The sequence below is a fragment of the Heterodontus francisci genome, chromosome 10 (genome assembly GCF_036365525.1).
Source record: "Heterodontus francisci isolate sHetFra1 chromosome 10, sHetFra1.hap1, whole genome shotgun sequence".
NCBI lineage: Eukaryota > Metazoa > Chordata > Chondrichthyes > Heterodontiformes > Heterodontidae > Heterodontus > Heterodontus francisci.
In genome coordinates, this window is record NC_090380.1 from 113,935,499 (window position 1) to 113,949,584 (window position 14,086).

The 14,086-nt window shown below is 46.2% G+C and overlaps 1 protein-coding gene across 4 annotated transcripts in view; it reads left to right on the plus strand.

Moving 5' to 3' along the window:
* Positions 1-14,086, plus strand: part of nrip1a (nuclear receptor interacting protein 1a) — a 129,575-nt gene that overhangs the window by 105,688 nt on the left and 9,801 nt on the right. The window contains exon 1 of one of the 4 annotated variants that reach the window (XM_068041281.1): positions 10,807-10,985. The exons of 2 other annotated variants lie outside the window; for them this stretch is intronic. The gene's annotated coding sequence lies outside the window, so the exon portion shown is untranslated. Of the gene's footprint in view, positions 1-10,806; positions 10,986-12,374; positions 12,482-14,086 lie in introns of those variants that run through there. One more of the 4 variants, XM_068041283.1, reaches the window with a different exon arrangement.

The following is a 14,086-nucleotide window of genomic DNA, read 5'->3' on the forward strand; positions in this document are numbered from 1 at the left end:
TCCTAGTTATTGATTCACTTTGAGGAGCTATAAGCAAGGTCATGGCAGATAAGTACTGTGAAGGTCGCTTGCCTGAGGCTCGTTTTGAAGTCAGCATGGAGAAAGAGGAGAGAATTAAAAAACAATGATATTTATAATGTCATGTTGGAATGTAATGGAAATGTTCCTGTAATTGATGACAATCACTGACCTTTAGTGAGGAGACTGAACCTATTGTCCTTTCATCACTGCTGCGACATACTATGGAGGCCAGTGTCTGACTCCAAGCATGAATAGAAAGAACGTGCATTTATGTAGCATCTTTCATGACCTCAAGGTGTCCCAAAGTGCTTTGCAGCTGCTGAAGAACTTTTGAAGAGTTGTGACTGTTGTAATTTAGGTTGCACTAGGGGCTATAAATATAAGATAATCACTTCTAAATCTAACAAGGAATTCAGGAGAAACGTCTTTGTCAGACAGTGGTGAGAATGTGGAACTGTGGATCAAGGAGTGGTTGAGGTGAATAGTATTTAGATGCATTTAAAGGGAAGCTGGATACGTATATGAGGGAGAAAGGAATAGAAGGATACGCTGATAGAGTGAGATGAGGAGGCTCATGTGGAGTATAAACACTGGCACAGACAAGTTGGGCAAATGGCCAATTTATGTGCTGTAAATTCTATGTAATTCTGAAATGCAGCAGCCAGTTTGAACGCAGCATGATCCCCCACAAGCAGCAGTCAGATAAATGACCAGATAATCCGTGACGTTGGTTGGGGGAGAAATATTTATCAGGACACTGGGGAGAACTTCCCTGCTTTTCTGTGAATTAGTGTGATAATCCTTTGCATCCACCTGAGAGAGCAGACAGGGTTTAACATCTCATCCGAAAGACGGCATCTTCCGATATTGCGTCAGCCTGGATTATGTGCTCAAAGCTCTGGACTAGGGACTTGAATTTTCAACCTTCTGACCCAGAGGTGAGAGTGCTCCCACTGAGCCACTGTTAAGCAGCTGGTGATGGGGGCTGTCAGTTAAATATTGTTCTTTGGGGCAGTTCAGACCTGGACTGGCAAGGCCACATCCACCCATGTGGCATCCGTTTAGGCTCCCCTCACTCACCCTACCCTGCTCCACTGCAACATCCCAAGTTAGCCTACGGAAGCTGGATCTCCCATCCAAACAGAGCCCTAGCCCCTTGGCTCTACCCCTTGACTTGTACCCGTCATTACGGATCAACCAGGAAACTCTTGGTGGAAACCTTAAGGAATTTTGACCAGCTTGACGGTTCCCTCAGCTGCTGAATTTTGTTCCTCTGCTGAGTTGGTTGCTGTTAATTTCACCGGAAGGGTTTGGTGCAGGTCATCTCCCCTTTGCCGCCCACCCCACCAAATCCTTTCCCCTCATTCAACCTCTCCTTCTGACATTATTCCTGCCTTTCTCTTAGTGTGATTAGTGTTTTCCTCAAGAGCTACTCTCTTTCCTATAGCATCATGGAGTGTTGGCCTAACAATTTGCACCAGGGTTTCCCCACGTGGTGAGGTCCCGTTATCAGTCATAGGCAGTTGTCGAGTGGAAGGTGGGCACAGGAGGAGAAAGGCTCTGTTAGATCGACGGTTCTTTTTGTAAAAATCTTGTTATCTTCGTTCATGGGAAGTGGGCATCGCTGGAAAGGCCATCATTTATTGTCCATCCCTAATTACCCTTGCGAAGGTGGTTGTGAGCTGCCTTCTTGAACTGCCGCAGTCCTTGTGTGGTAGGTGCACCCACAGTGCTGTTAGGAAGGCAGTTCCAGGATATTGACCCAGTGACAGCGAAGGAACGGCGATATAGTTCCAAGTCAGGATGGTGTGTGACTTGGAGAAGAACTTGCAGGTGTTCCCATGCATCTGCTGCCTTTGTCCTTCTAGGCAGAGAAGGTTGCAGGTTTGGAAGGTGCTGTGAAGTTGTCTTGGTCAGTTGCTGCAGTGCATCTTGTATATGGTACACACTGCTGCTGCTGTGCAGTGGTGCTGGAGAGAGTGAATGTTGAAGGTGGTGGCTGTGGTGCATGAAGAAATGATGGCATAGTGGTGATGTCACTGGACTAGTAATCCAAAAACCTAATACTCTGGGGGCATGGGTTTAAATCCCACCATGGCAGTTGCTGGAATTTAAAGTCAACTAATTAATTAAAAATATCTAGAATTGAAAGCTATCCTCAGTAATGGTGACCATGAAACTACCATTGATTGTTGTTTAAAAACCCATCTGGTTTACTAATATCCTTTTAGGGAAGGAAATCTGCCGTCCTTACCTGGTCTGGCCTACATGTGACTCCAGATCCACAGCAATGTGGTTGACTCTTAACTGTTCTCTGAAATCAGTTGTCAAGGATTAGGGATGGGCAGCAAATGCTGTCCTTGCCAGTGATGCTCACATCCCATGAAACAAATAATGGCAGCATTTATATGGCTGGTCGAGCTAAGTTTCCCTCACTTTCTGCATAGAAATTGGAAGAGGCTTATTTCCGAATGACAATCCCATTGCCTCTTGTTGCTGGGCGGCACAGTGGCGCAGTGGTTAGCACCGCAGCCTCACAGCTCCAGCGACCCGGGTTCAATTCTGGGTACTGCCTGTGTGGAGTTTGCAAGTTCTCCCTGTGTCTGCGTGGGTTTCCTCCGGGTGCTCCGGTTTCCTCCCACATGCCAAAAGACTTACAGGTTGATAGGTTAATTGGCCATTATAAATTGCCCCTAGTATAGGTAGGTGGTAGGGAAATATAGGGACAAATGAGGATGTGGTAGGAATATGGAATTAGTGTAGGATTAGTATAAATGGTTGGTTTATGGTCGGCACAGACTCTGTGGGCCGAAGGGCCTGTTTCAGTGCTGTATCTCAAAACTAAATTAAAACCATCACCCAGTCCCTATCTCAGTTGAGATCCCACAGCTCGGCTGGCTACAGTGGAGGCCATAAGTCACATGAAGCATGAACTGTGTTTCACGTGCCAAGGAGTATCGTGTCCACACTCTGGTTACCACACTTTAGGAAAGATGTCAAGGCATTGGAGGGAGTGCAGATGGTACCAGCAATGAGGGACTTCAGTTATGTGGAGATAATTCTCCTAAGAGCAGAGAAAATTAAGTGCAAATTTATAAATAGAGTCTTGCGTTTATATAAGCGCCTTTCATTTTATTTGTTTCATGGGATGTGGGCATCATTGGCAAACTTGATTGAATTTGATTGAATGTCCAACAAACTTGATTGAATTTTTTCGAGGAGGTGACTAGATGTGTAGATGAGGGTAAAGCAGTTGATGTAGTCTACATGGACTTCAGTAAGGCTTTTGATAAGGTTCGGCATGGGACATTGGTTAAGAAGGTAAGAGCCCATGGGATCCAGGGCAATTTGACAAATTGGATCCAAAATTGGCTTAGTGGCTGAAGGTAGAGGGTGATGGTCGAGGGTTGTTTTTGCGAGTGGAAGCCTGTGACCAGTGGTGTACCACAGGGATCGGCGCTGGGACCCTTGCTGTTTGTAGTGTACATTAATGATTTAGACGTGAATATAGGGAGGTCTGATCAGTAAGTTCGCAGATGACATGAAAATTGGTGGTGTCGTAAATAGTGAGGAGGAAAGCCTTAGATTACAGGATGATATAGATGGGCTGGTAAGATGGGCGGAGCTGTGGCAAATGGAATTTAATCCTGAGAAGTGTGAGGTGATGCATTTTGGGAGGACTAACAAGGCAAGGGAATATACAATGGATGGTAGGACCCTAGGAAGTACAGAGGGTCAGAGGGACTTGGTGTACTTGTCCATAGATCACTGAAGGCAGGAGCACAGGTAGATAAGGTGGTTAGGAAGGCATACGGGATACTTGCCTTTATTAGCTGAGGCATAGAATATAAGAGCAGGGAGGTTATGATGGAGCTGTATAAAACGCTAGTTAGGCCACAGCTGGAGTACTGTGTACAGTTCTGGTCACTGCACTAGAGGAAGGATGTGATTGCACTGGAGAGGGTGCAGAGGAGATTCACCAGGATGTTGCCTGAGCTGGAGCATTTCAGCTATGAAGAGAGACTCGATAAGCTAGGGTTGTTTTCCTTAGAGCAGAGGAGGCTGAGGGGGACCTGTATGAGGTATACAAATTGTGAGGGGCATTGATAGGATAGATTGCGAAAACAACCCTCGACCATCACCCTCTGCCTTCTGCCACTAAGCTAATTTTGGATCCAATTTTTTCAAATTGCCCTGGATCCCATGGGCTCTTATCTTCTTAACTTTTTCCCTTTGCGGAGGGATCAATAACCAGGGGGCATATATTTAAGATAAGGGGCAGGAGATTTAGAGGGGATTTGAGGAAAAAATCTTTTAGCCAGAGGGCGGCACAGTGGCTAGCACTGCAGCTTCACAGCTCCAGCAACCCGGGTTCAGTTCTGGGTACTGCCTGTGTGGAGTTTGCAAGTTGTCCCTGTGACCGCGTGGGTTTCCTCCGGGTGCTCCGTTTTCCTCCCACATGCCAAAGACTTGCTAGTTGATAGGTAAATTGGCCATTGCTCCGAAGGGCCTGTTTCAGTGCTGTATCTCTCTCGGGTGGTTGGAATCTGGAACACACTACCTGATGGGGTGGTCGAGGCAGGAACCCTCACAACATCTAAGTATTTAGATGAGTACTTGAAATGACATAGCATACAAGGCTATGGGCCCAGTGCAGGAAAATGGGATGAGAATAGATAGGTACTTGATAGCCGGCACAGACATGATGGGCCGAAGGGCCTGTTTCTGTGCTGAATAACTCTATGGCAAGGCCAGCATTTGTTGCCCATCCATAATTGCCCTTGAGAAGGTAGTGGTGAGCTGCCTTCTTGAACCATTGCAGTGCATCATGATCTCAGGACGTCCTAAAGAGCCAGTGAAATTCTTTTGAGGTATAGTTACTCTGGGAGATGTGGCAACTGATTTGCACACAGCAGGCTCGCACAAACAGCAATGTGATAATGACCAGATAATCTGTTTTTCGTGGTTTTGATTGTGGTGTCCAAAATATTGAAGGATTTTGATAGAAAATAGAATATGAGAAACTGATTCTTAACAGTCGAAATATTGGCAACCAAAAGACACAGATTTAAGATAATTGGCAAAAGGAGAGAAATTAGAATTTTTTTAATACAGTGAGTTGTTGTGATCGGGAACGCGCTGCCTGAAAGGACAGTGGAAGCAGATTCAATAAAACTTTCACAATTGGGTAAATACTTGAAGGGCTATGCCCGAAGAGCAGGGGGGTGTGGGACTAATTGAATAGCTCTATCAAAGAGCTAGCATAAGCACAATAGGCTGAATTGCTTCCTCTGCACATTAAGGTTTTATATTACAGGTACCGCAGCTGTGCCCCTGAGTGTTGTGGGGAGGGGAATGTATTTGAATGGTGTTTGGGGGTCCCCACATTCAGAGATGGACAGAATATGGGAGCAGGTTTACCTCATGGTGCAATTCTGCACTCCTCTTTGGGATCCCGGTATATACTTAATTCACTTTTCATTCAGAGTGAGGGTTATTCACTGTGTAACTGTACCGAGTCACTTTATTCAGGGTGAGGGTCACTCGTTGTGTAACTTTACAGAGTTAATGTTTATTCAGGGTAGAGGTTACTCTGTATGTAACTGTGCACAGCAAGGTCCCACAAACAGTGATAATTGAGGCCGTCATTTTTTATTAGTGATGTTGGATAAGGGATAAATATTAGTCAGGACATTAGGGAGTAGTTCCCTGCTCTTGTTTGAAATATCTTGGGATCTTTTACATCCACCTGACAGTTTAATATGTCATGCAAAAAGACAGCGCTTCTGACAGTGCAGCGCTCCCTCCCTCAGTACCGTACTGGAGTGTCAGCCTAGATTATATGAACAAGTCTCTGCATTGCGGATTGAGCCCTCAACCTCAGACTTAGAATTAAACCCTTCTTAAATGTTTAACAGGCCAGTTGATATTTTCACAGCTCTCGTGGAGCTGAGGCTGTGTAGGGAGGTTAGTAAAGGTAGGGTGTTGTCATCCAGTTTCAATGTTGTGACCAATTAAACCTGCTGAGGTTGTGATGACGTTCTAATATTTATCTGGAGTCTAGCATGACTGGATTCAAGAACATCCCCCTTCCCCAAACCCTCTTGATGTGTAACCCAGTTAAGGTTGCCAACTCCCGTTGGATGTATCCTGGAGGTTTCATCACATGACCTACAACCTCCAATTGCCTCGCTCAGTCAAAAAGCTTTTATTTTCCCATTTCAGATCATTTGATAACTGGCAAACAAAATCGTTCAAAGAAGATGGAAAAAAGTCACATTTGTTAATGTCCCTATGATGTCTCCCCTGAGTTACTGGGAGCAGTGACCTGGAGATTAAACTTTAATTCCTAAAGCTCAGTGCAGCTGTACCTGGCCTCAGTTTGTAGGCCTTCCCATTTCTTTGTGAGCCTGGACATTTTCCTCTCACTACTTCCAAGGGTTGTTTGTTTTCTTTTTGTTACATTAGTGGCAAACAGGTGATTTTTCAGGACTAGAGCACAGTATGGGGGGAATGACAGACAGTTGGTGAAATGGGTGTGACAGGGGTCAGCAGAGTTTGGCCGATTTTTGTTTCTGTAATCTGGAACCATTCTCGTGAATCTTTTCTGTACTCTCTCAAATGCTCTCACATCTTTCCTGAAGTGTGGTGCCCAGAACTGGATGCAATACTCCAGCTGAGGCCAAACTAGTGTCTTATACAAGTTCAATATAACTTCCTTGCTCTTGTACTCTATGCCCCTATTAATAAAATCCAGAATACTGTATGCTTTATTAAACACTCTCTCAACCTGTCCTGCCACTTTCAATGATCTATGCACATATACACCCAGGTCTCTCTGCTCCTGCACCCACTTTAGAATGGTGCCCTTTATTCTATATTGTCTCTCCATGTTCTTCCTACCAAAATGAATCACTTCACATTTTTCTGCATTGAACATCATCTGCCACCTGTCTGCCCATTCCACCAACTTGTCTATGTCCTTTTCAAGTTCTACACTATCATCCTCACAGTTCACAATGTTTTCAAGTTTCGTATCAGCCACAAACTTTGAAATTGTGCCTGTACACCAAGGTCATTAATATGTATCAGGAAATGCAAGGGTCCCCTGGGGAACTCCACTGCAAACTTTCCACCAGCCCTAAAAATATCCACTAACCACTACTCTTTGTTACCTGTCACTCAGCCAATTCCGTATCCATGTTGCTACAATCCCTTTTATTCCATGAGCTACAAGTTTGCTCACAAGTTGTCTGGCACTGTATCAAATGCCTTTTGAAAGTCATGTACACCACATCAACAGCATTGCCCTTAACAACCCTCTCTATTACCTCCTCAAAAAATTCCAGCAAAAAACTCTAGTCAAACATGATTTTCCCTTAAGAAATCCATGCTGACTTTCTTTAATCAACCCGTATTTGTCCATGTGACTAATAATTTTGTTCTGAATTATTCTTTCTAGAAGTTTCCCCACTGCAGTTAAACTGAATGGCCTGTAGTTGCTGGGCTTATCTTTACACCCTTTTTATAACAAGGGTGTAACTTTTGCAATTCTCCAGTCCTCTGGCACCACCCCCGAGTCTAAGGCAGACTGAAAAATTGTGGCCAGTGGCTCCGCGATTTCCTCCCTCACTTCCCTCAGTATCCTTGGGATCTCCTCTGGCCCTGGTGCTTTATCCACTTTAAATACTGACATCCTATCTAATACTTCCTCCTTATCAATTTTAAACCCTTCTAGTGTCTGAATTACCTCCTCTTTCACTATTGACTGGGTTGCATCTTCTTTTTTGGTAAAGACAGATGCAAAGTATTCATTTAATACCTCAGCTATGCCCTCTGCCTCCATGTGTAAATCCCCTTTATGGTCCCTAGTCGGCCTCACTCCTCCTTTTACCACCCTTTTACTATTTATATGTCTATAGAAAACTTTGGAATTCCCTTTAATGTTAGCTGCCAGTTTCTGTTCATGCTCTCTCTTTGCTTCTCTCATTTGCTTTTTCACTTCCCCTCTGGACCTTCTATATTCAGCCTAGTTTTCAATAGTATTTTCTACTTGGCATCTGTCATAAGCACACTTTTTCTTTTTTATCTTAATCTCTACCTCTTTTGTCATCCAGGGAGCTCTGGATTTGTTTACCCTACCTTTCTCCTTCGAGGGAACATACCTTGACTGTGCCCAAACTCTCTTTTTTGAAGGTACCCCATTGTTCAGCTACCAGTTTTCCTGCCAACCTTTGACTCCAATTTATTTGCCCCAGCTTCGTTCTTATCCCATTGAAGTTGGCTTTCCCCCAGTTAATTATTCTTACTCTGGATTGTTCTTTGTCCTTTTCTATAGTCAGCCTAAACCTCATGATACAAAGATCACTGTCCCCTAAATGATCACCTATTGATACTTGATCCACTTGGCCCACTTCATTCCCAAGAACCAGGTCTAGCAGTGCCTCCTTTCTCATTGGACTAGAAACATACTGCGGTAGAAAATTTTCCTGAACACACTCTAGACCTCTTTCCCCTCACTGCCCCTTTACACTATTACTTATCCCAGTCTATGTTTGGATAATTTAAAGTCCCCCATTATAACTACCCTATAATTTTTGCGCCTCTCTGTAATTTCCTTGCAAATTTGTCCCTCCACATCCATCCCACCAGTTGGTGGCCTATAGACAACACTGAGCAATGTAACTGCACCGTTTTTGTGCCTTGCTCTAGTCAAATTGATTCTGTCCTCAACCCCTCTGGGACATCCTTTTTCTCCAGCACTGCAATGCTCTCCTTAATCAATGCTGCCACTCCTCCTTTTTTCTCTTTCCTATCTTTCCTGAACACCTTGTATCCAGAAATATTTAATACCCAGTCATGTCCTTCTTTAAGCTAGGTCTCTGTTAGAGCCACAACATCATATTTCCACATGGCAATCTGCGCCTGAACCTCACCAGTTTTATTATCCACACTCTGTGCATTCACATACGTGCACATTAACCCTGATTTAGACTTTATTACTTTCTCCCTTACTCTGACCCCACCTAATAACTTATTCTTCCCTATCTCTCTCAGTATTCTGTGCACCTTGGTATTCCTCTCTGATATTTCCTGCTGGTTCCCACACCCCTGACAAGTTAGTTTAAACTCTCCATTAACACTCCCAAATCGCCCTGCAAGGAAATTTGTCCCAGCTCTTTTCAGATGCAACCCATCCAACCTGTACAGGTCTCACCTTCTCCAGAACTGGTCCCAGTGTCCCAGGAACCTAAATCCTTCCCTCCTGCACCATCTTTCCAGCCACGTATCCATCTGCACTATCTTCCTGTTTCTATCCTCCCCTGCGTGTGGTACTGGGAGTTATCTGGAAATTACTACTTTTGAGGTCCTGCTTGCTAATTTCTTACCTAGCTCAGTAAACTCTTTCTGCAGGACCACATCCCTCTTTCTACCTATGTAGACATTGTGAATGTTTTTGATGGAGAAAATAAGGAGAAACTGTTCCCAGTGGCAGGAGGGTTGATAACCAGAGGACACAGATTTAAGATAATTGGCAAAAGAGCCAGAGGGGAAAATCTTTTGCACACAATGAGTTCTTGTGATGTGGAATGTGCTGCCTGAAAGGGCGGTGGAAGCAGATTCAAGAGTAACTTTCAAAAGGGAGTTGGATAAATACTTGAAAGAGAAGATTTGCAGGGCTATGGGGATAGGGCAGCGGGGAGTGGGAATAATTGGATAGCTCTTTGAAAGATCTAGTATGGGCAGGATGGACTAAATGGCCTCCTTCTGTGTGATCTGATCCTCTGCTTCTTGCCAGCCATTTTGTTTCGGGGTCACTGGCCTCAGTAACGTGCCCTCGTTCTCCTTGCTTCACAAACCACAACGCTTGTTTTTGAGGTTGACACTCTGTGGGTGTCATCTTTTTTGCAAGGCAGCTGTATGCTTTTGTCAGCTTTTGCACCTGCTCGTCATGCTTTTGCCTTTATTTCCCTCGTAAGATTTTTGCCCATTTTTGAACCTTGCAACATTGTGTGATGTTTCATTCCCTCTCCCGGCCACTGCTCCCCCCACCTCCTCCTGCATACCCTCCATTCTTGTCAGATGTGGCTCGGTGAGCAGCAGTCTTTGCTTCCAAGTCAAGGGTTCAAGTCCTGCTCCCGAGGTTTAAGCACACAATCCTGCTTAACACTCTACTGCAGTACTGAGGAAGACCTGCACTGCCAGAGGTGCCGTCGTTTGGATGAGATGTTAAATTGTGGCTTGTCTGCCCTTCCAGGTGGATATAAAAGATCCCACGGCACTATTTTGAAGAAGAGCAGGGGGGTTCCTCCCAGTCTCCTGGCCAATATTTATCTCTCAACCAAACATCAATAAAAACAGATGATCAGGTCTTCATCGCATTGCTATTTGTGGGAGCTTGCTGTGCACAGTTGTTTGCTGTGTTTCCTTACATCACAACAGTGACTGCACTTCAAATGTTGACAGTTAAGCACTTTGTGACATTCTGAGCTTATGAAAAGCTCTATGTAAATGTGAGATCCTTCTTCCTCCTCTCAGCACTCCTGCAAAAATAAATGGAATAAAAGAAAATCCTTTTGGTCGCAGTTGACTTAAAAATTAATTGGCGGTTGCTGGAAAGTTTTCTGCTATTTATTGCTTGACTTTGGTCTGGAGAAAATAATCGGGCAAATCAAAGAAAGATGTGGAGATTGCAGATTAATGAATCTCCTTCATCACTCGTGTGAGTTGCTGCCTGGTTTCAGTACTATATATATATCTACAGAGCCAATTTCCGACTGCTGTGTCAGAGAAGTTCCAAAGCAGAGTTGGTTGCGACTCGCAAATCGTTTGTTTGCACTGTTGTGCGTTTGGTGTCACAAGAGTGGAAATCTTGGGCACATGGGTGACTTCTCTGCAGCCCGAGTCACAACCTTGGGGTCTACTCCGTTTCACCACTGCATCTGTAAGGTTAAGCCAGCACAGTAAGTAAAAACAAAAAAAAAATTTAAACTTCCAGCTTCCTTTTTTTATGGTTGGTTCAGAAAAGGCTTCAGTGAGCAATCTCCATCCTGTTTTATATACATATGTTTTACTGGCTGATTTATGTCTGTTTCTTTCTGATCAGATGAGTTTCATTAGTGAGCTTATTGACGGTTTGTTCTTTATGATCTTCATAGACTTTTACAGCACAGAATGAGGCCATTCAGCCCATTGTGTCTGTGCTGGCTCTTTGAAAGAGCTATCCAATGAGTTCCACACCCCTGCTCTTTCCCCATAGCCCTGCAAATATTTCCACTTCAAGTATTTATCCAATTCCCTTTTGAAAGTTACCATTGAAACTGTTTCCACCGTCCTTTCAGTTGCACATTCCAGATCATAACAGCTTGCTGTATGACAAAAATTCTCCTCTTCCCCTCACCAGTTCTTTCGCCAGTTATCTTAAGTCTCTAATTTTTGTAGTACCTCTTATGGCTTCAGGACGTCCCAAAGCATTTTACAGCCAATTGTTACTGTTGAAATGTAGTTGCTTTTGTAATATAGCTAATTTGCACACAGCAAGGTCCCACAAACTGCACAGTGTTAATGACTCAATCTGTTTTTTAATGCTGTCAGTTGAGGGATAAATACTGGCTGAGGATACGGGGCAGAACTTCTCTGCTCTTCTTTGAAATAGTGCCACAGAACTGTGCCCACCTGAGAGGGCTGACGGGGCATTGGTCTTATCTGAAAAACAGCACCTCTGGCAGTGCAGCACTCCCTCAGTACTGCACCAGGAGCGTTAGCCTAGCTTTTTATAATCAACTCTCTGGAGGAGGACTTGAACCCACAACCTTCTGACTTATAAGTGAAATTACTACTCACACTGAGGACTGACATTGTGTGAGGAAAAGTGAGATATGAGGCAGGGACCTAGCCTCACAAGGAGGAGAAATTTAGCGGGAGGACGCAACCTAAGGTGCTTAACATCCATTGGCTCGCTGATAGAGGAGGTTGGGAGGGAAGAAATATGTAATGCCATGTGTCCCTCCAGCACATCATAATACTGTGAGGAAAACTCCAGACCCATTTCTCTCATTGGGGTTTAACACTGCATTCCTGCACTGCTGGGCCAGAGGGTGACAAGGAGTTGCAACATTACCTTTTAAGTTATGCTTTCTGTTTGGGGACACTATCAGATTCCTGTATTTGTTGGTTTATGGGCATGTGCTTTTGTTGTGTTATGTTGGAAATCGTTCTCTGCAGTGAGCATGCACAGTTCCTTAACCCTTTAGAATTTAGGATGAGGTTCCTAATTCAATCTTTTTGCCCCAAACCAGTCTCCATGACCCAAACTGTTGCTATTTTACCTGAGCCTCCTGGTAATGAGGACCTCTCAATCTGCTGTGATTGGTCTTAAAGATTGTGCCAATAGGGAGTGAACCCAGGAGGTCACTAAGAGAGCATCGATGGAGAGAGTGTCTATAGAAGGTCCTTGCAGGTGTGTTGAAGGGGGAGTGGGTCAATTGCATGTACCTGAGGGTGTGTTAGTGGGGAATGTGTCACTGAGGTTGTGTCAACAGGGAGTCCCAGGGTGGGTCACTGGTACCGTGGGTCAGTGGGGAGTGTATCAATGGGAGACCTGGGATTGCAACAACAGGAGGTCACTGGGAATGTGGGGTGTTTGAAGGTGGGGGAGTGTGTGGGTGGGGGGAGAGAGTCAATGGGGATAGTGTGGGAGGGTTGTATGTGGGTGGGGTAGAGTGTGGATGGGAAGAGTGTGGGAGAAGTGTATGCGGATGGGGAGAGTGTGAGTGTGCAGAGTGTGGGCGGGGGAGTGTGATGGGGGAGTGTGAGTGGGGGTTGTGTGGGTGGGGGATTGTGTGGGTGAGGAGAGTGTGAGTGGGGAGAGTGTGACTGGGGGTTGTGTGGGTGGGGGAGTTTGTGGGTGGGTGGGGTGTGAGCGGGGGGGGTGTGAGTGGGGGAATGTGTGGGTGGGGAGTGTATGAGTGGGGGTTGTTTGAGTGGGGAGAGTGTGGGTGGGGGTTGTTTGAGTGGGGAGAGTGTGGGTGGGGAGTGTGTGTGGGTGGGGAGAGTGTGGGTGGGTAGAGAGTGAGTGGGGGGAGTGAGAGTGTGGGGTGTGTGGGTGGGGGAGAGTGTGGGTGGGGAGAGTGTGTGAGTGGGGAGAGTGTGAGTGGGGGTGTGGGGTGGGGGAGTGTGTGGGTGGAGAGAGTGAGTGGGGAGAGTGTGGGTGGGGAGAGTATGAGTGGGGGGAGAGTGTGGGTGGGGAGAGTGTGTGGGTGGGGAGAGTGTGCTTGGGGAGAATGTATGGGTGGGGAGAGTGTGTGAGTGGGGAGAGTGTGTGAGTGGGGAGAGTGTGTGGGTGGGGAGAGTGTGAGTGGGGAGAGTGTGTGAGTGGGGAGAGTGTGGGTGGGAAGAGTGTGGGTGGGGAGAGTGTGTTAGTGGGGAGAGTGTGGGTCGGGTGAGTGTGGGTGGGGAGAGTGTGGGTGAGGAGAGTGTGTGGGTGGGGAGAGTGTGTGGGTGGGGAGAGTGTGTGGGTGGGGAGAGTGTGAGTGGGTAGAGAGTGAGTGGGGGGAGTGAGAGTGTGGGGTGTGTGGGTGGGGGAGAGTGTGGGTGGGGAGAGTGTGTGAGTGGGGAGAGTGTGACTGGGGGTTGTGTGGGTGGGGGAGTTTGTGGGTGGGTGGGGTGTGAGCGGGGGGGGTGTGAGTGGGGGAATGTGTGGGTGGGGAGTGTATGAGTGGGGGTTGTTTGAGTGGGGAGAGTGTGGGTGGGGCGTGTGTGTGGGTGGGGAGAGTGTGGGTGGGTAGAGAGTGAGTGGGGGGAGTGAGAGTGTGGGGTGTGTGGGTGGGGGAGAGTGTGGGTGGGGAGAGTGTGTGAGTGGGGAGAGTGTGAGTGGGGGTGTGGGGTGGGGGAGTGTGTGGGTGGAGAGAGTGAGTGGGGAGAGTGTGGGTGGGGAGAGTGTGGGTGGGGAGAGTGTGTGGGTGGGGAGAGTGTGCTTGGGGAGAATGTATGGGTGGGGAGAGTGTGTGGGTGGGGAGAGTGTGAGTGGGGAGAGTGTGTGAGTGGGGAGAGTGTGTGAGTGGGG